This window comes from Peromyscus californicus, unplaced genomic scaffold, assembly GCF_007827085.1.
Source record: "Peromyscus californicus insignis strain IS unplaced genomic scaffold, ASM782708v3 Scaffold_9__1_contigs__length_137607984, whole genome shotgun sequence".
Classification (NCBI taxonomy): domain Eukaryota; kingdom Metazoa; phylum Chordata; class Mammalia; order Rodentia; family Cricetidae; genus Peromyscus; species Peromyscus californicus.
This window is the reverse complement of record NW_026294617.1, coordinates 74381701-74403604: the sequence shown is the minus strand read 5'-3', so window position 1 is coordinate 74403604 and position 21904 is coordinate 74381701. Positions and strand designations below refer to the sequence as shown.

At 47.6% G+C, this 21904-nt stretch overlaps 1 non-coding gene across 1 annotated transcript; it reads right to left on the bottom strand.

The window, feature by feature from the left end:
- Nucleotides 1–12420: 12420 nt before the first annotated feature.
- On the bottom strand, nt 12421–12492 carry Trnah-gug (transfer RNA histidin (anticodon GUG)). The gene has a single exon. It is a non-coding gene; the product is annotated as a tRNA-His (tRNA).
- Nucleotides 12493–21904: the final 9412 nt, after the last annotated feature.

The window sequence follows — 21904 nt, the reverse complement described above, 5'->3', positions numbered from 1 at the left end:
TGAACTCAGGTCCTCTGGAAGAACGGCAAGGGCCCTTACCCTCCGAGCCATCTCTCTAACCCGTGTCTTTGTTTAGATCATTCTATGTTCTTGATTATGTTAACCTTAGGTGTACCACTCCAGTGTTGAGTCATAGGTCAATGTTAGATTGCAGGTGGAAAAGAATCAAATATAGAAATCAAACCCAGATCCTGATACCTAAGTGCATTTGACAATCTGGTCCGCAGATGTCTTCCTTTTATGGTTTACCAACCATTTCCTTTTCTCTTGAAGACTGCTTCCCTGCCTATACAGCCTTGTCTATGGCACATCCTAGAATGAGTCCTTCAGCACGAGGGACATACAATCATGCCCCACCCCCCATGTCCATAGCGTCCTCGGCCAACAAGGGGAACTGCAGACTCAAGTGTCCAGAACCAGCCACAGCTCTGTGCGGTTTTTCAGGCCCATTGGCTGATTGGGATTCCTGTGATCAGTGTGCTGGTACAAGTCGGCAGCCAGGTTGTCTTGGGCTATCTTAGTTGCTTAAATAGTTACTGATTGACCACCTTGTGCCATCCTTGTGACCACTAGGTAAATATTAAAAAGCAAAGAAACCGCTTTGGAGGCACCATCTGTAAAGGAGCAAGGATCAGAAGTTGATGGCTTCTCTGGAATGAGCCACTCTCCTTCGGTGCTGGGTTCATGGTGGTTCTTCGGGCCCCCACACCCACGTGCGTATGGGCAGCACTAATTGCAGGTTATTAATAACAGTTTTAAAGGTGACGAGGGGCGCAGAATCTTCGGTGGTTTGCTATAGCATCTTCCTGCTCAGCTCCTCGACTATCAGAGTCTCAGTGGTCACAGAAAGCCCTCAGACTTCATTTTTTGCTCCCAACCAAGCCAAGCATTCCGAAGTCCATGGAAGGGAAAGTCCCCACCCCGCAAACAACTGGGCAGAAAGGCTGCCAGAAAGAGTGCGCCTTCTACTTGAGGGGTGAAGAAACCTCATCGCGACAGGCGCAGGATCCTGTCTCTTCCACAGATTCGTGGTTACCAGAAATCCACTGAACTGTTGTTACCTGGAAGCTGCATTTCCAGAAGTTGACGAGAGAGATCGCCCAGGACTTCAAAACCGACCTGAGGTTTCCGAGTGCAGCAGCCATTAGTGCGCCTCAGTGAAGCGTACCTCGTGGGTTTGTTGGAAGATACCACGCCAAGAGAGTCGCCATCTGTCCAAAGGCTCACCAGATATGGGGAGAGAGAACTTAAGTGAAGGCAGGTGTTGTGATATTTTGTAATAAAACTTGTAAAATTAAAAAGAAAAAAAAAACCTCATAAAATTGGGTGTGTCCTCTAGTGTCCCCTACCCCATCTAGAGGGGGTTGGAGGAAGGTAGTCGTGAGCCGAATAGTATATTGGGGTTCTCTAAAGGAACAGGACTGATAGGATGGGAGAAAAATGTATATTAAAAGGGAATTTGTTAAACTGGTTAACGGGTTGTGTTCTGAGTAGTCCAGCAAAGGCTGTTTGCCGAGAATCCGGTCCTTGGTCAGTCCGGGAGGCAGGATGTCTCTGCGGTCCCAGTCTGGTGCTGGAAGCCTGAGAAGAGATCCCTGGAGGGCGGCTTCTCTTCAGTCTATGTTGGAATGCTGGAGAAGGTGGATTTAACACCTGTCACAGCAACGGCACAGGGCAACTTGCCGTGGAGAGTGAGGACAAACAGGTTAAGCTCAGTTTCCTTCGTTCAGGCCCTTCTTGTAGGCTGCCTCTAGAAGGTGTGGCCACAATTTGGGGTGTGTCTTCCTGCTTCAAAGGATCTGATTTTTTTTTTTTAAATCCCTTCCAGACATGCCCAGCAACTTGGGTTCTAGTTCATTTCAGATGTAGTCAAGTTGACAACCAAAATTAGCCATCACAGATATGATCAAAATACATTGTGAAAATGAGTGAAACTTTGAAAGAATACGAAAACTTTTGGTAATTACGTGTGTGTGTGTGTGTGTGTGTGTGTGTGTGTGTGTGTGTGTGTGAGCGTGTACATGTGTGCTCGTGCAGGCTATAGTTGGTGTGGCGGAAAGAGGACAACTTGAAGGAGGTCAGGTTTGTCACAGATGAATATCTGAAATATGATCATCCTTTTTCTGCAAATGCATATTGCAAAAAAAAAAAAAATTAACTTGCCAGGTGAGCCAGCCGGGTGGTGGTGGCGCACGCCTTTAAACCAGCACTCGGGAGGCAGAGGCAGGCGGATCTCTGTGAGTTCGAGGCCAGCCTGGTCTACAGAGCGAGATCCAGGAAAGGCTACAAAGCTACACAGAGAAACCCTGTCTCGAAAATAAAGTAAAAAAAGATGTCACATGGGCAGTTTTGAGGCTAGCATGCTAATCAACTTTCCTTGCAATGAGCAGAAGATCCCACAGTGAATGCTGTAGCAGGTCCCCTGAACTGTGAGAAACTCACCTACTGGGGTTTCTAGGATGCCCCAGCCCAGGAGACAGCAGGGAGAGCAAGCAGAAAAGTCTCCCCTCTGTAGCAGAGGCTGTGGCGCTGATGAGTGCTGAAGATGTAACCTAAACACCATCAGTTTTATAAGGTCCTGACTCTGCAGTGTGGAATCCAAATACAGCGCTTCCCAACTCCACCAGTCAATGCTCGGTGTCTCGTGCTGCGTTCCAGCCACAGCTGAAGGGACAGGTTTTGTGATTGGCTGGCTTGATTCTCCCCGTGTGGAGAACCAAGGCGAGACAGAGAGACTCAAATAAATACTGCCCGGGGGAGACGTGTTGAAGGCCGAGAGAACTTGGCAGATGTGTGCCTAACGTTCAGCGTCAACTTGGCATAGGCTTAGAATCCTCTAGGACATACCTCTCTAGGCCTGCCTGTACGGGTGTTTCCGGAAAGGTTGACTGAGAGAAAGCCTATCCTGAATGTGTGAGCACCATCTCAACTCAGATCACAGACCAAAGGGAAAATTAGAGAGGAAGAAGCCAGCTTAGTGCCAGTGTCTCTCTCTCTCTCTCTCTCTCTCTCTCTCTCTCTCTCTCTCTCTCTCTCCCTCCCTCCCTCCCTCCCTCTCTCTCTCTCACACACACACACCCTACTGCATATACAGTGTGATCCGTTGCCTGACACTGGATGCTGGGTCTTCCCTGCCATGATGGAATATACCCTCAGATCATGAACAAAATTAGGTCCTCCCCTTAACTTGCTTCTCGTCTAGTATCTTGTCCCAGCAAAAAGAAAGTGATGAAGACAGCAGCATTCCGTAGAGGGGCAGAATCAGCCGTGTATGTTTGTCTCCGTGTGTTTGCACCTGTGTGTATCTGATAGGATGCTTCCGTGGTAGGGGCTGTTTAGTCCACACGGAATGATCACCACGCTGGGAAGCAGGGAAACCAGTTCAGTCCATTGCACAGGATGCCTCTGCAGGCCCAACCTGGTGCTGATGGCCTGGCGCTCCCAGGAGAGTCCCCGGGATGGAGTCTAGGCTGTAAGGCTGGTCTAAAGTCAACACTGGGTTGAAGCTGTGGTGGTAGGCAATACTGTTAGGGCAGGAGTGCAAGCAGGCAGGTACACGCGGCGTTTCTTTGGGCCATTTTATCCCTACACCCTGTGTTGGAAAACTCCATCCACTTTGAAGGCCTGTTTCCTACCTCAGTGAATCTTGTCTGAAAAGGCTTTATCGGGCATACGCACAAAGTCCAAGCACTGCCGGAGCTGAAAGAGATGGAGGCATGGAGAAGAAACAGGAGGTGCAAGGTGGAAGAGAGGTAACGTCACGTGATAGAATGCTGATTAATATAAATGGGTTAATTTAAGCCATAAGAGCTAGTTGGGGACAAGCCTAAGTGGCCAACTGAGCATATTTTCCTCAACTATATATATAAAAGTCTCCAAAGAAGGGTGTGCCCAGAGCCGGACTGCAGACCTAAGAGGATGCTCGCTATGCAAGGGCTTTGAACTGGGAGGAGACAAGAAGAGAAAGGGCCAAGTGATCCAGCTCTAAGTTGATTTTGTCATGAAAACAGTAAGATTGTAAGGTTGGGTTTCAAAGAAAAAAAGTTAACAGCATATGTCTGGAGGGAAAACAAAAAATAAGGGAAGAATTGTTTCCTAGCAACTGTTTCCCTGTGCCGGTGATTGCATATAAGATGGCTGACGTGCTTCCGGCAGAGATTGGAGGTGAGGGACCCGAGATTGTGGACCATCAACCCTCCATGTGTTCCCCTCCAGATCTTCTGCTTAGCATGCCTCTAGAGGGCCAAGGCAGAAGTGCTTATGGGTCTCAAGGTCATGCTTTATGGGGTGCACATGTCATGTTCTCCTCCATATAATTGCTTCTTGTAATGCTAGTCTTTTTCTTCTATCTGATCTTCATGTTCTGTGTTCCTAGATCAATGGTGATTTCTGTGATACAAGAAAAGAGTGAAGTAAATTTCGTGGGAAATTATACAGAGATGATCACCCAGGCTGGGGTCAAGGCAGTTATGCAGGTCATGGGAAAGAACCTGCAGCCTGGGGAATCTTTTCAGGCTTGGATAAACTGTACCGAATGTGTGGTCAACTATAGCACATGGTATGATGTGTATCAACACACTGGATTCAAATTGGCCATGATGAATAATTCAGTTTCTGAGGATATTCCAAGGACATTGTGTAAAACTTGAGACCCTAAGGGGTATTGGCTGAAGACTGTGGATGGAGTAACATATAGATGGGATGACAAACGGGAAGTGTGGGAACCTAGAAGAGGAGGAAAATGGTGGCCTCCACCAAGAAAGGGAGATGGCAGCTTTAATCCAGATATTTTGATTCCTCCTGAAGGAGTGTGGAGACAACGTGGCAATGGTTGGAGTGATTGCTGTAAGTTTTACTGGGTTCCTAGATTGAAAAGAGCTGCCAGGAAAGGTCAGCTTCCTTTGATGGAAGCTCTGAAAATTGGATCAGGTCTTCCTTGGAATTGTTGGGATACAGAAGGATAGAAGTTGCTGACTTGCAGGGACAGATCTCTTGTCTGAAGTCACTGTGGCCCACCAGTCACGGGGCTTAGTGTTTGCAGAGGGCTGAGGAGGAACTTAGGCAGCTACAGGGGTCTTGAGGTCGGAGTAGGCTGTATGAGAAGGAAATGACTGTCTGGTACATTAACCACTGTTCTTATTTTTACCTTTTTTGCAAAATTGCATGTTGCTAGCCTCTGAGTCAAGTACTCAGAAGACTGTATAATCATCAATAATAAAAATAGATTATGCTTGCTTTGGTGTTAAGTCTGGGATAGTTCCTGTGTTTAGTAAAAGATGATGAAGAATATATTGGTGATTTTTCTAAGAATAACCTTTGGAATCATGAGAATATTCCGTATTGGGTGATTTCCCCTTTCCTTTCTGTTTCCCCTTGCTTATGATAATAAAAGACTGAGGTTACCAAGGCAAAAACAGAAGCTGTAGCAGAAGCTGCTTAGCAAGTGCAGAAGCCGGAAGTGACCTGTCAGCTTGCCCGACTATTCAAAACATCCACTGAGAAGGGTCGTCTGGCAACTAAACGCAGGTCTGGTGCATGTGAAAAGCACAGAAGCCAAGGAAGAAATTCAAACCAAACTTTGAGTTGCTTGACTCTAAGTGCTCTCTGTGGTTTCACGAAAGCTCCAGACTTCAAATCTTACAGCTCTTCCCACTCATTTACAGCCGACTAGACTGTCATTTCTAAGAACTGGAGACTTACAAACAGACCACTACTCACACCAGAGAGGGGACAAGAGACTCTTTCAAGGTTTGAAGGGCCTTAAGCAAGTTTAAGTGTTCAGTACCCAACACTGGAAAAGCAAGAACGACAAAGTGTTCTATTTTTTGTTGTTGTTTTAAAAATAATTTTACTCTGTTTATAAATCATTTAAATTTGTAGAACTGCTTCCATTATAGTACCATCATGAAAAGAAAAAGAAGGTATGTCTAGAGCTGAGGAGACCTCAGTAACACAAGGATGGCTTTGAAGTCTCAAAGGACAGTGCCAAGGTTTGCAGATTGACCAAGGCGGCAGTTGGCCTGAGGCCCTAAATATTTCCTAAGAGTATTTCCTAAAGTTAAACAGACCAGTGAATCTGCTGTGCACGGGATCGTACAACACTTGTACAGAGGAAGTTCTCTGAGGTTTTACAAATCTCACAGGGCATCCTGAGAAATCATTTACAACAGGGAAATGCTTAAGCTAAATACATAGCCACACGTAGCGAACCTCCACACTGAGTTACAATGGAGCCAGGGCCACGTCCAGAAGGAGCAGAAGAGGGAGTCTACTTGGACAGCAGCTGTTTTTGTCACATGTATTATGAGTTCAGGTCCTCACCTGGATCTGGCCACACCCACAGTTGCTAAAGGATCCACTGAATCTCTCTAACTAAAGCAGGAGATAAAACATTTGCCTTTGGGGTTGTTAAACATGCACTTGTCCTTTCCCATCAGGCCCACCAACTCACAAATAAGGACACAGAGACTTGTTATTGATTAGAAAAGCCTGGCCATTAGCTTAGAGCTGTCCCACTAGCTCTTAAAACTTAAATTAACCTGTTTCTTTTCATCTACATTCTGCCATGTGGCTTAGTTACCTCTGTTCTGTACCCTGTGTCTGACTTCTTCCGAGTCTCTGGTGAAATCCACATGCCTGGATTCCTCCTCCTCTTCCTCTCTCTCTCTCTCTCTCTCTCTCTCTCTCTCTCTCTCTCTCTCTGTCTCTCAGGAAATCCCGCCTAGCCTCTCCTGCCTAGCTATTGGCCATTCAGCTCTTTATTACACCAATCACAGCAACACATCTTCACACAGTGTACAAATATCCCACGACAAAAACATGGACTTGTAAAACCTGTCACAGTGGGGTTGTAACCTTAGAGATAGTAAACACCATGAGGTTGTGAAACCTGTCACATTAATCAAATGACACCAAATGTGTCCTAATCTTAAGATTGTAAACGTGCTGCTGTTCCAATCGGCTGACCCTTGGTTTAAACTCTTTTGTAAACAGGCAGTTCTGCTTTTGCGGTTTTGTGGACATCTTGTCTGTCCTGATCGGTTGACCTATGGTTGAACCCAGCATCTCTGTATTCCCTATCAATTGTCTGTGTATCTCAATATTGCTGCCGATCTTCTCCTATTCCAGTGCAGAGTGAGTAGGCCCGGCATCGTGATAAAGATTTTTACTTTGCAACTCTACTGCCTCTGATAGTTCTTTGATCTAAAATTGGGGATACAAGAGTATATTGCAAAAATATATTTAACTTGACGGGTATGGTGGCATATGTTTTTAATTCCAGCACTCAGGAGATAGAGGCAGGTGGATCTCTGAGTTGAGGCCAGCCTGGTCTACAGAGTGAATCCCAGGATAGCTGGGAGCACACAGAGAAACCCTGCCTTGGAAAACATAAAAAGCAAACAAACAAACAAACAAAATACCCCAAACATTGAATACATATCAAAATCACCTGTGCTATATTTACAAAAATGGGAAAAAAAATTGCATGAAAATGAAAACTATAAAATGCCCTTAAACTGTCTGCTATTTCTAGCGACTTTCCTGTCTGTGTGCGCCCATCAGTGTCCTCCAAAGTCAGGTGTCCAGATCCAGCCCTGGATTTCAGCTTGCTGATTCTAGCTTATGCTTCCTCCGCTCTATATCTCCGTTCGCACCAATTTCCTTCCTCACCGATGTGACAGAATACCCAACAGAGCACCCTAAGGAAAGAGCACCCTAAGGAAAGAGCACCCTGCTTCTGTCCCCGTTTCAGAGGATGCAGAGCACTGCAGTGAGGAAGGCAGAGCACCCACAGGGGCTCGCCTCTGGCACTGGCTTATTCGCATCCTGGGGGCGGGGCGGGGGTGGGTGGGGGGTGGGGAACAGGACGACGACCATGACGAAGACGAAGATGGCAAACCTCTCTGGACAGCCCCTTAATGGGGAGCAAGTGCTCCATCCCACGAGCCTGGAGGGTATACTTTGCATTCAAGCCAGAACATTCTGCCCCTCCTCCAGAAGAGCCATTTCATAGTGCATTCAATTCAACCTCAAGAGTCCCGTAGTCTCAACAATTCCAACACTGTTCTGAAGCTCAGTTGCTTTTGAGACTCAAGACATTCTTAACTATGAAATAAAAAACTCGAAAGTGGTAAACCGTAAACATCCCCATTCCAAAGGGGTAAAGTGAGTGTAAGCAATGGCACAGAGAAACTACCGAACTAGACCGCTCTGTGGGTAGAAAAGAAGAAAGATTTACTGGGGATCAGCCTGCCAAGGCCTACAGGGGGTGGGGTGGGGGTGGAGACAGGGAGAAGAGCAAAAATGAAAGAAAAGCAAGCAGATTTCATATGACAGCAGGATGGGAATCTGAGCGATACAGGCTACCAGATTGATCCGGAACTTGGTGCCTGTGCTTGCCTGAGGGAGGCCTAAATCCCCAACATCTTAGGGTCTCCATTTCAACTTAGGATTCACCCAAACAGCATCACATGTTGGTCTCTAAGTAAGTGCGTCCTTGCCTGGCCCCCTAGGGTTACGGCAAAGGCCTCTTTGGGACTGTAGTGCTACATGCTCCTTTCCACACAGGGCAAAGAGAGTCCGAGAATCCTGTAGGTCTCCTCCTACAAGAGCACAGCCCCAGAGCCGTCCCACCTCATGATCTAATTATTGTGAACTAACTCCACCTCCTAATTCCCTTGCATCATCGGTTGGGGTTTCAACACACGGACTTGGAGTGGAGGCAGACACACGCAGTTGTTGCAATCTACCCAGAAAGAGCAGGACATCCTAAACAATGTGTGCACTCCCACACCTTAGAGATGAAGAAACTCCCTAAAAATCAAAGGACTGCAAAACTTTCATTTTCTTCTTTATTAAAGGTCTAGAGTTTTTGGCCACAGGGGACAACCGCCCATATTGGAAGGCATGTAGCTCACAATGAGTGGGAAAGGTAAGGTCCCAGAATATTTTGATCTGTATAATACAGCCAGACAGGATGGTACAATTTTTTCATACAATATATTTTTATTATGTTTTTTCCTTCCACAACTCCTCCCAAATCCTCCCCACCCACCCAAGTTCATGTTTTTTCTCTCTCATGTTCTTCCAAACAAAATACCAAAAATCAAAACAAACGAACAAAACCACAATAAGACAAGAGATGCCAGAACAAAACAAACAAATGAGGATTCTTATTTTGCTGGACAGCTATTCCTGGGCATGGGGCCTGCCCTGGAGTGTGGCTGCCCTGGAGTGTGGCTGCCCTGGAGTGTGGCTGCCCTGGAGTGTGGCTGCCCTGGAGTGTGGCTGCCCTGGAGTGTGGCTGCCCTGGAGTGAGTGTGGCTGCCCTGGAGTGTGGCTGCCCTGGAGTGTGGCTGCCCTGGAGTGTGGCTGCCCTGGAGTGTGGCTGCCCTGGAGTGTGGCTGCCCTGGAGTGTGGCTGCCCTGGAGTGTGGCTGCCCTGGAGTGTGGCTGCCCTGGAGTGTGGCTGCCATGCCCAGGGATGCCCATTGGAGAAAACTGACAAACTGCTTGACTTTAAGACGTACTGGAGCCAGGCGGTGGTGGCGCACACTTTAATCCCAGCACTCGGGAGGCAGAGGCAGGTGGATCTCTGTGAGTTCGAGGCCAACCTGGGCTACAGAGTGAGTTCTAGGAAAGGCACAAAGCTACACAGAGAAACCCTGTCTCGAAAAACAAACAACAACAAAAAAAACCAAAAAACAAAACAAAAAAGACATACTGGAAGCCATTTTAGACTAGGCAATGGGTGAGTAGCAACAGGAGGCACAGATACATAAATGGGCGAATAATAAGAATTGAAACCAACCCATAGCTATTTGATCAATTGGTTTTCAGCTCTAGTAGTTCAGTGAGGGAAAGAAACCAGCTTTTTTTGTTTGTTTGTTTTTTTGTTTTTGTTTTTGGAGACAGGGTTTCTCTGTGTAGCTTTGCGCCTTTCCTGGAACTCGTGCTGTAGACCAGGCTGGCCTCGAACTCACAGAGATCCGCCTGCCTCTGCCTCCCGAGTGCTGGGATTAAAGGCGTGCGCCACCACCGCCCGGCAAGAAACCAGCTTTAATAAATGATGTTGGAACAACTTAACTCAATGTCCATGTTGGAGAGCAAAAATGTCATCAACTTTATTTCTGTTGAACACTAACATAGACGTTAATTTGAGGCTGTGGGTCTAAAGCGGTTCAGTGCTTGCCTGGCATGTACATGGTCCTGGGTTTGATCCCCAGCCACACTCAAAAGTTAATTTGATGTGTGTCATAGGTCAAACCTTAAAATCTAGTGGCAAAGTACTTCAAGGAGATGGTGATATGTAGTTATGCAAAGATATGCTAAACAGTACCTAGGAAAAAAATGTATACAAAAAAAAATGGAGCTGAATTTGGAAGTCTGCCTGAAGTACCGGATCTTGGGGGGCAGAAGCAGAAGGACCAGCAATTCTGCTCTTCCACAGGACCCAAGTTCAGGTCTTGGCACTCACATCAGATGGGTTATAATTGATGCCCTTATAGCCTTCGCTGGTACAGACACATATGTACCCCCATAACCCCCCACAGACATAATTTTTAAAATAATAAATATTTTTTAAAAGGCACACAGAGAATGATTTCAATGAAATAAGTTAGCTGGAGGTGGTGGTTCATGGCTGTAATCCTAGCGTCTGGTACGCTGAGGCAAGAGGATCGCTGTAAGATCAAGGCCACACTCACTGGGCTACACAGGCATTTCAAGGCTAGATCGGGCTACAGTGTTGGATCTGGTAAGTTTAGCACTGGATGTAAGGACTCTTTCCTGTAAGGAAGGAAGAAGTCTTCTGGGCCACAAACCCTTTCTTCTGCTTTAGAGTGGCTGGTGGGCCCGACAGCCTTTCCACAACGCTTCACACAATAGAAACAGAAGCACCTCTTCGTTCATGTCCTGTGGTCACACTCATCAATGAGACCAAAGTAAGGATGGAGGAGTAGCTCCGTGTTGGAGCAGGTACTCAGCACGCTCTAGGCCCCAAGATGGATCGCCAGTGTGATGGACAGACACATACCGCCACCCCACCACGTGGAGGTTCGAATGAAACTGGCCCCCATAGATGCCTAGGGAGTGGCACTATTAGGAGGTGTGGCCTTGTTGGAGAAATTGTGTCACCTGGGGTGGGCTTTGAGGTTTCAGAAGCTCAAGCTAGACACACTGGCTCACTCTTCCTTCCTGCTGCCTGAGGATCCAGATGTAGAAGTCTCAGCTCCTTCTCCAGCACCATGTCTGCCTGCATGCCGCCATGTCCCACCATGATGATGATGGACTAAACCTCTGAACTGTAAGTTTAAATGTTTCAGAGTTTAAATGTTTTCCTTTATAAGAGTTGACGTGCCGGGCGGTGGTGGCACACGCCTTTAATCCCAGCAGAGCCAGGCAGAGCCTGGCAGAGCCAGGCGGATCTCTGTGAGTTCGAGGCCAGTCTGGGCTACCAAGTGAGTTCCAGGAAAGGCGCAAAGCTACACAGAGAGACCCTGTCTCGAAAAACCAAAAAAAAAAAAAAAAAAAAAAGAGTTGACGTGGTCATGGCATCTCTTCACAGCAATAGAACACTGACTAAGACACACTCCAAACCAGAAAGGACACCACAGAGGGAGTGATTGATAACCACACGAAAGTGGACAGACTCCCAAGGCAGGAGGGCTATGAGGCGTGGGAAAAGCCGGGAGGGGACAGAGGAGATACCTTTGTTCATGTTACTATCAAGGAATAGAACTCTGCCTGGCTTGTGGGCTAATGTCTGTAATCCTACAAAGGGTCCAAGGCAGGAGGATCAGGAATTCGAGCTTTAAGTCAGCCTTGGACCCTCACTTTTTAAGGTGGATGAAAGGACTCGCCCTGCAAGCCTGGCGAATGAGTTCCTTCAACTCTGAAAACTGTCCTCAGACCTTCGTAGGCGCACCATGGCTCCCTCTCCCTGTCCCCGCTTCCTCTCTACCCGCTCCCCGACCTTGCTGGGATGAGGGGAATTCACAGTAACTTGGTCCAGACGCCGACTTTTAAAAACCATTTTATTGTTAAGATGCTCCAGTACTTCTGTTAGTACACAAAGGCGAAGGAGGGGAACTCTGAGTGCTGACAACCGCTGTAGACTGTAGGGGTGAGTCTGAAGACGTTCATTTCCATTTCATGCCCAATGTTCTCGGCGATGCTGGGAACAGGCGGCTGTGAGTGCCCGCCGGCGCCGGAGTAAGGGTGCCGCCGGCTGGCGTGCTGTTGCAGGTGCCCGAGGGGAGGAGGGGGATGGGAGGAGGGTTGTGGCCCATCCCAGATCTTGGGGGAGAGCAGTGTCCGGTGTTAGTGCTCCCCAGAGCACCGGGGGGCGCTGGCGGGGAGATCCGTGGCTAGACATGAGCTCAGAGCCGGAGCAAAAGATCGCCGGGTAGAACGGCGATAGTGCCGTGACTCGGATTCGAACCGAGGTTGCTGCGGCCACAACGCAGAGTACTAACCACTATACGATCACGGCGAGCCACCGACCGAACGACGGGGACGTCCCCGACGCTCGCACAATTGGCTGAACTCGCGTCCCGTTCCTCCCGGCCCTGACCCCGGCGGCTGCTTCTCCCCGGGGTGCCTGCGCGGTGACTCGGCCCCCCGGCGCTCGGCTGGAAGCGAGCGGGGACGCGGACGAATCCGCTGCCAGTTGGCGAGGTCTCTGAGCGGCCTGTGACGCAGACGGCTGTGGCCGCGGCCAGCACCGAGCTGGAAACTTCCTCCTGCTGCGGTGAGAGACGTTCCCCTCGTTTCCTTCTGTGGCTCACTCGGTTAGCGAGGGCGTGTGGTGGTAGGAAGGTGGGAAGTTCGAGCCTCTGCTACTGTCGTTTCCTTTTGGTGCTTTTGCTTTGATGTTTGCCGCCCCCACCCCCTGACTTTCGCAAGACGTCGCGACACCTTCATTGTCCTCCAGTGTCTTTGCTGTGGCTGGTGCCCTTGGAGAGGCTGCGAATGGTGGTCCTGGCCAGCCTGGACTACATACGGAGTTCAGCCAGAGGTGCGCAGTAAGACCCTACTCAAAAGAGTAACAATGACATTAAAACAAAAAAGGAAAAGAAAAGTTGAAAGTGATCTTTTCAAAGAGCCAGGGAGGAAACGAGCCGTACACAGATTCTTAAATAACAAACCAGTCACCAGCAGTCTCGGGGTTCTTCACCATATTAGGCATTTTTGCCATTTTTTTTCCGTGTCAATGATTTATTTCGCTGTTACCACATACATGTTGAATTAAATTGGGTCTAGGATTTTCTGATTACAAATCAGACATGGACTCTGACATGAGCTTTGGCCCCCCTTCTTGTCCGCATATCTTTGACCAATGATCTAAGTTTTTCTGGGGGAGGAGTCCAATTGCCCTATTAGAGTGTTTATGTATTTTATTTTATTTTCATTGATTTGCTTCTGTCCTTTGGTGGCTTATTTTCTAAAATGCTCTTAATGCTTGCTTTAGGGTTTCTGACATGCCGTTTGTTTTCCACATGTTTAAGGGACATTCTTCCCTTCCTGGCTTAGGTGGTATGTCCATCCATCAGAGAATTATTTCAGCATTTCCTGGAATGCCCTTGTTTAGATGAGTTATTTTTTAAAAGTAGGATCTTATTTAGTCCAGCCTGGCCTCAGTTCCCTGTGTGTAGAACATGGCCTTGAACTCCCCATCCTCCTGCCTCAGCTTTTCCAGTGTTAGAATTTCAGGTCTATGCCATCAAGGCTGGATCGTTTTGTTTTTTTTTTTCCTTTCCTGGATCCATTTTTAGAAAATAAATATTATTGTAACAAGTCTTTTTCTGTCCCACCAGCCAACTCCCAAATAATGACATGGAGACTTCTTATTAATTATGAAAGCTTGGCCTGTAGCTTAGGCTTATCCCACTAGCTCTTATAACTTAAATTAACCCATTTGTATTAATCTACATTTTTCCTCATGGCTTTTTACCTCTCTTCTACCTCATACCTCCTGTTTCCTCTGGTCTCTCCCACACCTAGATTCATCTCTTCCTCTCTCTCTGCCTGGAAATCCCACCTAACCTCTTCCTGCCTAGCTATTGGCCATTCAGCTCTTTATTAAACAGATCAGAAGGTGCCTTGGCAAAGACATGTCTTCACAGTGAACAAAAAGATTATTCCACAACATATTATGGCATAGATTTTTCTTGCCCTCAGTGTTTTAAAAAAAATTGCCTTTGCTGTGTTCTCCTTTACATGGCTTCAGATGGAGTCTTGGGAACTGCAGGAAGGAATCTGACATGAGCTTTCTCCTCATTCCCTCGTATTACAGTGTCGTTTTCGCTGGAGTTGATTACAGCCTGTCTGGGGCTTATTTTACATCACGACGCTCAGATTGAGTTCCTCAGCTTTCTGCGTGTCTTGCTTTCACTGTGACAGGCCCCGGACCTTACTTACCCAACAGATGCCATGGTGGAAATGCCATCCAAGCCACCAAACTCTGCACGAAGACAGTACCACCTGCCAAAACAAAACAAAGACCTAATCCATCAGAGTCCACGGTTCTCGGAAAGTCTCTAAATGTACTAACCTTGCTTTTCAGCTGCCCCGTGACTCCACTTCTAGCTAACTGTTCTTGTTAACTTAGGCCTGTCCCCCAGAATGTGGTTTTGTGCTAAAAGCTCACCCTGAGAAAGGTTCTGTCCATACTGGGATCCTGAGCGCCCACTGTAGCCACCACCAGCTACTAATCATGACTTTCTTTTTTATTTGTTTGCTTTTGTTTTGTGAGACAGAGCTTTTCCTTCATAACAGTTGTCCTGGATCTCACTCTGTAGACCAGGCTGGCCGCAAACTCACAGAGATCCACCTGCCTCTGCCTCCCCAGTGCTGGGATTGAAGGTGTGCGCCACACCCAGGTTACTAATGGCTTTCTATCACTTCTGAGTAGTCTTCTCTGGCAGATCCCCCACAACACGATAACCTTTGTCCTGGCTGGGGAATTTCCATCCATTGTTTCTTCAAACATTTTTTCCTTCTTTTTCCTCTACCCACAGTTCTCATGAAGCCCAGTCTTCACATACTAGGCCATATAAGTTTGTCTTACAAATCATAGATCTGTTCATTTTTTAAAATTCTTTTTTTATCCTTAAGTCTCGGTTTGAATATTTTTTTTAATTTTTAAGATTTATTTATATGTATGGGATTTTTGCCACCATGTGTATATGCACAACGCATGTGTGCAGTGCCCTGGGAGGCCAGAAGAGGGCTTCAGATACCCTGAGACTGGTTATGAGCGACTGTGCAGATGCTGGGAATTGGACAAGGGTCCCCTGGAAGAGCAGCCAGTGCTCTTAACCACTGAGCCGTTTCTCCAGCTCCAGATTGGATATTTTCAATTGCTTATGGATATATTTCCCTGATCAGGTCTTCTGCAATGTGTAACCTGCCGCTAATCCCTCTGGGCAAGCTGCCCTCTCTAACATCTTACTTTTAATCTCTAATCTCTCATTTGGTTGATGTTAAATATCCCGAATCTCCTTTTGGAGATTTGGGCCTATGGGATTCAGGCATAATTACTGAAAGTCCTGTCTCCTAGTTCTAACACCATAACACATCTGATTCTGTTTCACTGATGGGGTTTTCTACTTGTCAGGGGTCATGGCCACCTGTGCTGTTCCTTGGTTGCTTCCCAGTGATGATAACTGAGTCCTTGAGTTTTGCACAGACCCAGGGAGACAGACTGGAATGAGCCCACTTTGCTTCCTTCAAACAGCTCATCTAACAGGAAGGGGAAATTTCTAGTCCCGGACATTTGCTCCTCCTCTTTTTCCTTTTTTTTTTTTTTTTACAGGGTCTCACTATGTAGCCCTGGTTGGCCTGGAACTCATTATGTAAATGCCCAGGCTGGCCTTGAACTCACAGAGATCTGCTTCCCAAATGCTGGGATTAAAGGTGTAAGCCATGCCCAGTATTCTTCTGTTTTCTTTATGGATTGCATTTGTCTGTGCTGGATGTAGCAATGTTCTCTCCTCACTAGCAGAATTAGCATGCTGACAACCATCTCTGCTATTCCTGGAGGGGTTGTTTTCCTTGTTGCCTTGACCGAATACCTGACATTGGGAAAGTTAAGTGAGGAAGGGTTCATTCGGGCTTACGGTTGCAGGGGACACAATTTGGACAGTGGTGAAGGCAGGACGGTGCCTGAGATGTTCCATCACATCGAGTCCAAATCGGGAAGCAGAATGCAGAGAGGAAGTAGCTCAGGCTACCTAGTGTCAAAGCTGATCTCTCATGACTTACTTGTTCCTGCAAGTTTCTACTTCCCAAAGGTCACACAGAGCCTCTTCCAAGACAGTGTGACTCGACGGGACCAAGTATGCAGACACTTAAGCCTATGGCAGCCACTTTACAGTCGAACCCCAATCGTCTTTCACAGGTGTTATGTTAGACCTGCATTTCCACGACTGTCTGATTAAAGCAAGCTGTTTTTAGAAGTGGGAAAGGGACTGGCCTGGTGACTGCCTCCCCCTAAGTCGTCGTTTCAGAGAGCAGCCCCTCACTGGCTTGAGGTCCCTTTCATGGGGAAGGGTTAAGGTTGATAGAAAACAGCTGTTGAGATAATTTGACTGTTAGCACCTGGACAGAAGAATAGGGGGACTCAGGGCTCCAGGCTGCCTGTGGCGTGGATATATGTAGTAGATAACAACTGTCGGGATAATTGGCAGTTAGGAGGTGTCTGGGAACACACATTTTTGTAAGGCAAAAGGGCAATCATATATCACAGGTTCAGGAGTTTAGCAAGGCAAAGGGGTAGGTGTATATCATGGGGTCACAGATTCGATGTAGGTTGAAAAATGTGGTTTGCAGGACACATTAGGCTTAGGAAACAGAAACTTATCCTTGTAAGATATGGAGACTTAATAACAATGTATAACCATGTGGCTTCTTAACAACAATGTGGCTTCTGTTTTGGTTTCACAATGACCTATTTAGAAGCGGTGGGACCTGGGAGAATAGAGCCTACGAATGAGGCAGACTAAAGTTTCATGCAATAGTCAACCTTATTTAGAGCATCAGACAATTTATATTCTGAGGGTTAAGCAAGGTCATGTGAGTTCAAGCTGTATACCGTCACAAGGGCATGCTGTGCATGGCTGAGTAACAGTGGTAAATGGCAATGTGTAACCCGAAGCAAGCCCACTCCTATTTACTACACGTGGGTGGGGCACAAAAGCACATTCCAAGAACAACCTGTGCTTTGGAGGACTGAGGTCACAGGACTCTTGTCCTGTTTTCTTGGAATTTTCTCACAAGCACTCAGAATCCTCACAGTTTCATTCACGGACTATGTTCTGACACAGGTTGTTGTTGTTGTTTTTCAGTTTTTTGAGACAGGGTTTCTCTGTGTAGTTTTGTTGCCTATCCTGGATCTCGCTCTGTAGACCAGGCTGGCCTTGAACTCACAGAGATCTGCCTGGCTCTGCCTCCCTAGTGCTGGGATCAAAGGCATGCATCACCACTGCCTGGTTGTTGTTTGTTTTTTTAAGAAAGATTAATTTTAATTAATTAGGCATGCATCACCACTGCCTGGTTGTTGTTTGTTTTTTTAAGAAAGATTAATTTTAATTAATTATATATAATTATATATATGGTGGAATGTATTAAAATGGCTTACAGGCTGTGGCCCAGTTAATCCAACAATGGCTACCTATGAAGGGAAGGTCCAAGAATCCAGTAGTTGGTCACTTCACAAGGCTGGATGCCATAGCTGGTCTTCAATATTCAGTGGAATATTGAAGAAGTAAGCTCTAATGCCAGGAAAGGAGTAGACTTGCCAGTGAGATTGAGGGCAAGCAGGCAAAGAGCAAGAGCTTCCTTCTTTCATGTCTGTAGAGAACTGCGTGCAGCCGGACCTCCTAGATGGCGCTGGCTTCCGCCTTCCACCCTCCCGACGGTGAGTGCTCTCTGAAAAACAACTCCTTATTTGGCTAAGGCTGGGATCTGGCTTGCTCCCGGCGTACCTGGACCTATCCGTGGTACCCACGTGGCAGACTGGGGTAGGCTACCCAGAGGCTATTTAAGTTGTGGGTTGGCTCTCCCCGGGGTCAGAAGATTGTTTCAAGGTACCTGAATAAACTACTTGGAGAAGAGCCTGGTGTTGCGTCTTCCTTGCTGGTCGAGGCGGACGCGACACATGTGCTTATATAAGAGTCCACCAGAAGGTGTGGTCCAGATTAAAGATGGATCTTCCCAATCTGGATTAAAGGTTTATCTTCCCATCTCAAAGATCTAGATTAGAAGTAGGTCTTTCCACTTCAAATGTTTAGTTGAGAAAAAATCCCTCACAGGTGTGCCCAGTCATTTGGGTTTTAGATGTAGTCAAGTTGACAACCAAGAATAGCTGTCACGGGGGTATATGTGAATGCAGTTGTCCATAGAGGTCAGAAGAAGTTATCAGATCCTTGGGAGTTGGAGTTAACAAGCAGCTGTGGCCACCCAATGTGGGTGCTGGGAACCCACCTCAGGTCCTCTGGAAGAACAGCAGGGCCCTTACCCTCTCAGCCATCTCTCCAGCCCCAGGGTTTGTTTCTTCTTCATCTTTCTTGTCTACTGAGACAAAGCAGTGGAGCCATCACAGACTCCTCACGACACGCCATCTTAGGCAGATATGGATCCATAATGATGTGGAGTATCTTTCCTGCTGAGCCTCTAGGGTAACCTGATTTTATTGGCTTTGACACAATCAAACCCTGTCTCCAACACATCATCCCTGCTGTATGTAGAAATAAAGCATTTACGTGTATTCAAGAAAGAGAAAAGACCTCTCAGTGAGGAGAGCATGTAGTTGCAATTTATGCATTGGATAGAGAACTTGTATCCTCCAAATCACAAAGAATGGTTACAGCTCAACAACTAAAAGACAAGCCGATGTATAAGAGACAAAACATTCTGCAGATATACAGCAAGTATACAACTGGCCAACAAGTCCATGTTTGGAAAGATAGTCAACATCATTAGCCACTTGACATCGAAAATGAACACCAGACACTATTTGGTAACTAGTAGGATTACTGATTTTTTAAAAATCAAGGTATATGATACAAGGCTAGAGACGAGGCTTGGATGATAGAGTACCTACCTACCTAGAAGGTAGGAGACATGGTTCAGTTTTCCACAGAGCTGCCAGTGGGGTGCTATCCACTTGCTATGCTAGCACTTGGGAGATGGAGGCAGGAAGATCAGAAGTTCAAAGCTATCCTCTGCGCTATGGTGAGTTTAGGTCTCCTGGATGAGAAGACCCTATATAGAAGGAGGAGAGGAGGAGGGGGAGGAGGAGGAGAAGGAAGAAGAAGAACAAGAAGTAGTCCTGAGAAGAAGGAGGAGCAGGAAGGAGAAAAAGAACAAGGACAAGAAAGAACAAGAAGGAGAAGGAGAAGAAGAAGAAGAAGAAGGAGGAGGAGGAGGAGGAGGAGAAGAAGAACAAGAAGTAGTCCTGAGAAGAAGGAGGAGCAGGAAGGAGAAAAAGAACAAGGACAAGAAAGAACAAGAAGGAGAAGGAGAAGAAGAAGGAGAAGAAGAAGAAGAAGAAGAAGAAGAAGAAGAAGAAGAAGAAGAAGAAGCAGCAGAAGAAGAAGTAGTGGTGGTGTAAGATAGAACTGGACCCCGTACCTTGCTGTGGAGATATATATATATCTATCTCACTGTGGAATGCAAGGGTGTAGGAAGAGGAATGCCAGAGATAAAGTCTCACCTCCACAGTGTCCTAGTTAGGAAAAGCTGTTCTGCACCAAGAACTAGAATTGTCCCTAAGGTCTCATAGCTCAGCCCTGTGAGAGGCTTTACAGTCGGCCCTTTCTAGCGATTGACCTAATAATAGCTCCAACAAACCCAAATAATGGTAACACATAATAATTCAGGACAGGTACAGAAAGCTTTATCAAAATATGGTAATGGGGGCTGAAGAGGTGAGTCAGAGGACCCAGGTTAGAGTACAGCCCCAGGGGATCCGATGCCCCCTTGTGGCCTCACTGGACACCAGCTATGTACAGGGTACACAGACATACATGCAGGTAAAACACATAAATTTTTTTTTTAAATTGAATATGTAATATCAATGGCCTCCCAGATCCTGGTAATAAAATATGAGCCACAAGTACAGTCTGAAGACTAACCATTAAAGACTTGTAAGAAAGGATCCCATTGGATCAGCCAGATGGAGAGGCCTTTCCTTACCTGGCCCTCTTGAGCAACCTCTTTCAATCAAACTGCAAAACATTCTTTGTGGATTAAAGCTGTCCCTTCTCAGTCTCCATAGCCTCGAGCACATCCTGAAGAGAAGGCTGTCATCATACCTGTGTAATGACACCTTAACTTTTCTTGTTTTGACCCTTGCTCTGTGTGTGGGCAGGGCCGGGTGGAGGAGAGTGGGTGTGTGGGGAGGGCCGGGTGGAGGAGAGTGGGTGTGTGGGGAGGGCCGGGTGGAGGAGAGTGGGTGTGTGGGCAGGGCCGGGTGGAGGAGAGTGGGTGTGTGGGGAGGGCTGGGTGGAGGGAGAGAGTGGGTGTGTGGGGAGGACTGGGTGGAGGAGAGTGGGTGTGTGGGGAGGGCTGGGTGGAGGGGGAGAGTGGGTGTGTGGGGAGGGCCGGGTGGAGGGGGAGTGGCTGTGTGGGGAGGGCCGGGTGGAGGAGAGTGGGTGTGTGGGGAGGGCTGGGTGGAGGAGAGTGGGTGTGTGGGGAGGGCTGGGTGGAGGGAGAGAGTGGGTATGTGGGGAGGGCCGGGTGGAGGGGGAGAGTGGGTGTGTGGGGAGGGCCGGGTGGAGGGAGAGAGTGGGTGTGTGGGGAGGGCCGGGTGGAGGAGAGTGGGTGTGTGGGCAGGGCCGGGTGGAGGAGAGTGGGTGTGTGGGGAGGGCCGGGTGGAGGAGAGTGGGTGTGTGGGGAGGGCTGGGTGGAGGAGAGTGAGTGTGTGGGGAGGGCTGGGTGGAGGGGGAGAGTGGGTGTGTGGGGAGGGCCGGGTGGAGGAGAGTGGGTGTGTGGGGAGGGCCGGGTGGAGGAGAGTGGGTGTGTGGGGAGGGCCGGGTGGAGGAGAGTGGGTGTGTGGGGAGGGCCGGGTGGAGGAGAGTGGGTGTGTGGGGAGGGCCGGGTGGAGGAGAGTGGGTGTGTGGGGAGGGCCGGGTGGAGGAGAGTGGGTGTGTGGGGAGGGCCGGGTGGAGGAGAGTGGGTGTGTGGGGAGGGCTGGGTGGAGGGGGAGTGGCTGTGTGTATGAATTTCTGCCTCTTTTTTGCTTTTGTCCATCTTCTGGGCAGTTTTATGAATGATATGGGGAAATGGATGGGATCGGGATGCACGATGTGAAATCCACGAAGAATCAATAAAAGCTTTTAAAAAAAGGATGGTATGCATTTTCACACAAACGGAACTCAGTTAGGTTACTACTCATGGTCACCTCCATAGGCCCAGCCAATAAAACATCACATAAGCCTGAGAAACAGTGGCTGGTTTTGTTCACGTCTCTTCCCCTTCCTGTCCAATCCAGTGGGAGGAGAATGAGCACAGTCAGAGAATGTTTTCATCAGTCCGTTTCACACAGATAGGGTTTGTTACGGAATTGTCCCCAGGACCTGCGTCACGTGTGTTTTTGACTGCTTCTGAAGTGAGCACAGTTTGGGCACTAAAAAACTTCAAGGGAGACTTTTCAGAGCCGCGAGTTTGAGCTGGAATTGGCATTTCCCTTCTAATGAGCTGAAAGCCAGGCAGAAGTAGAAGGAATTCTGTAGGTCGTGCCCGGAACTCCTTGAGTGGCTAATCCGACCCAGATTTATCACAGCCTGGCATGTAGGAGGACCTGTGTTTCCTCCTCAACCCTAGAAAATTGAAAAGTCACGAGGAAAGCATGGTTTCCATTACCTTTTCTCGATGTGCTGACTGAGAGCATCCTTAAGGGT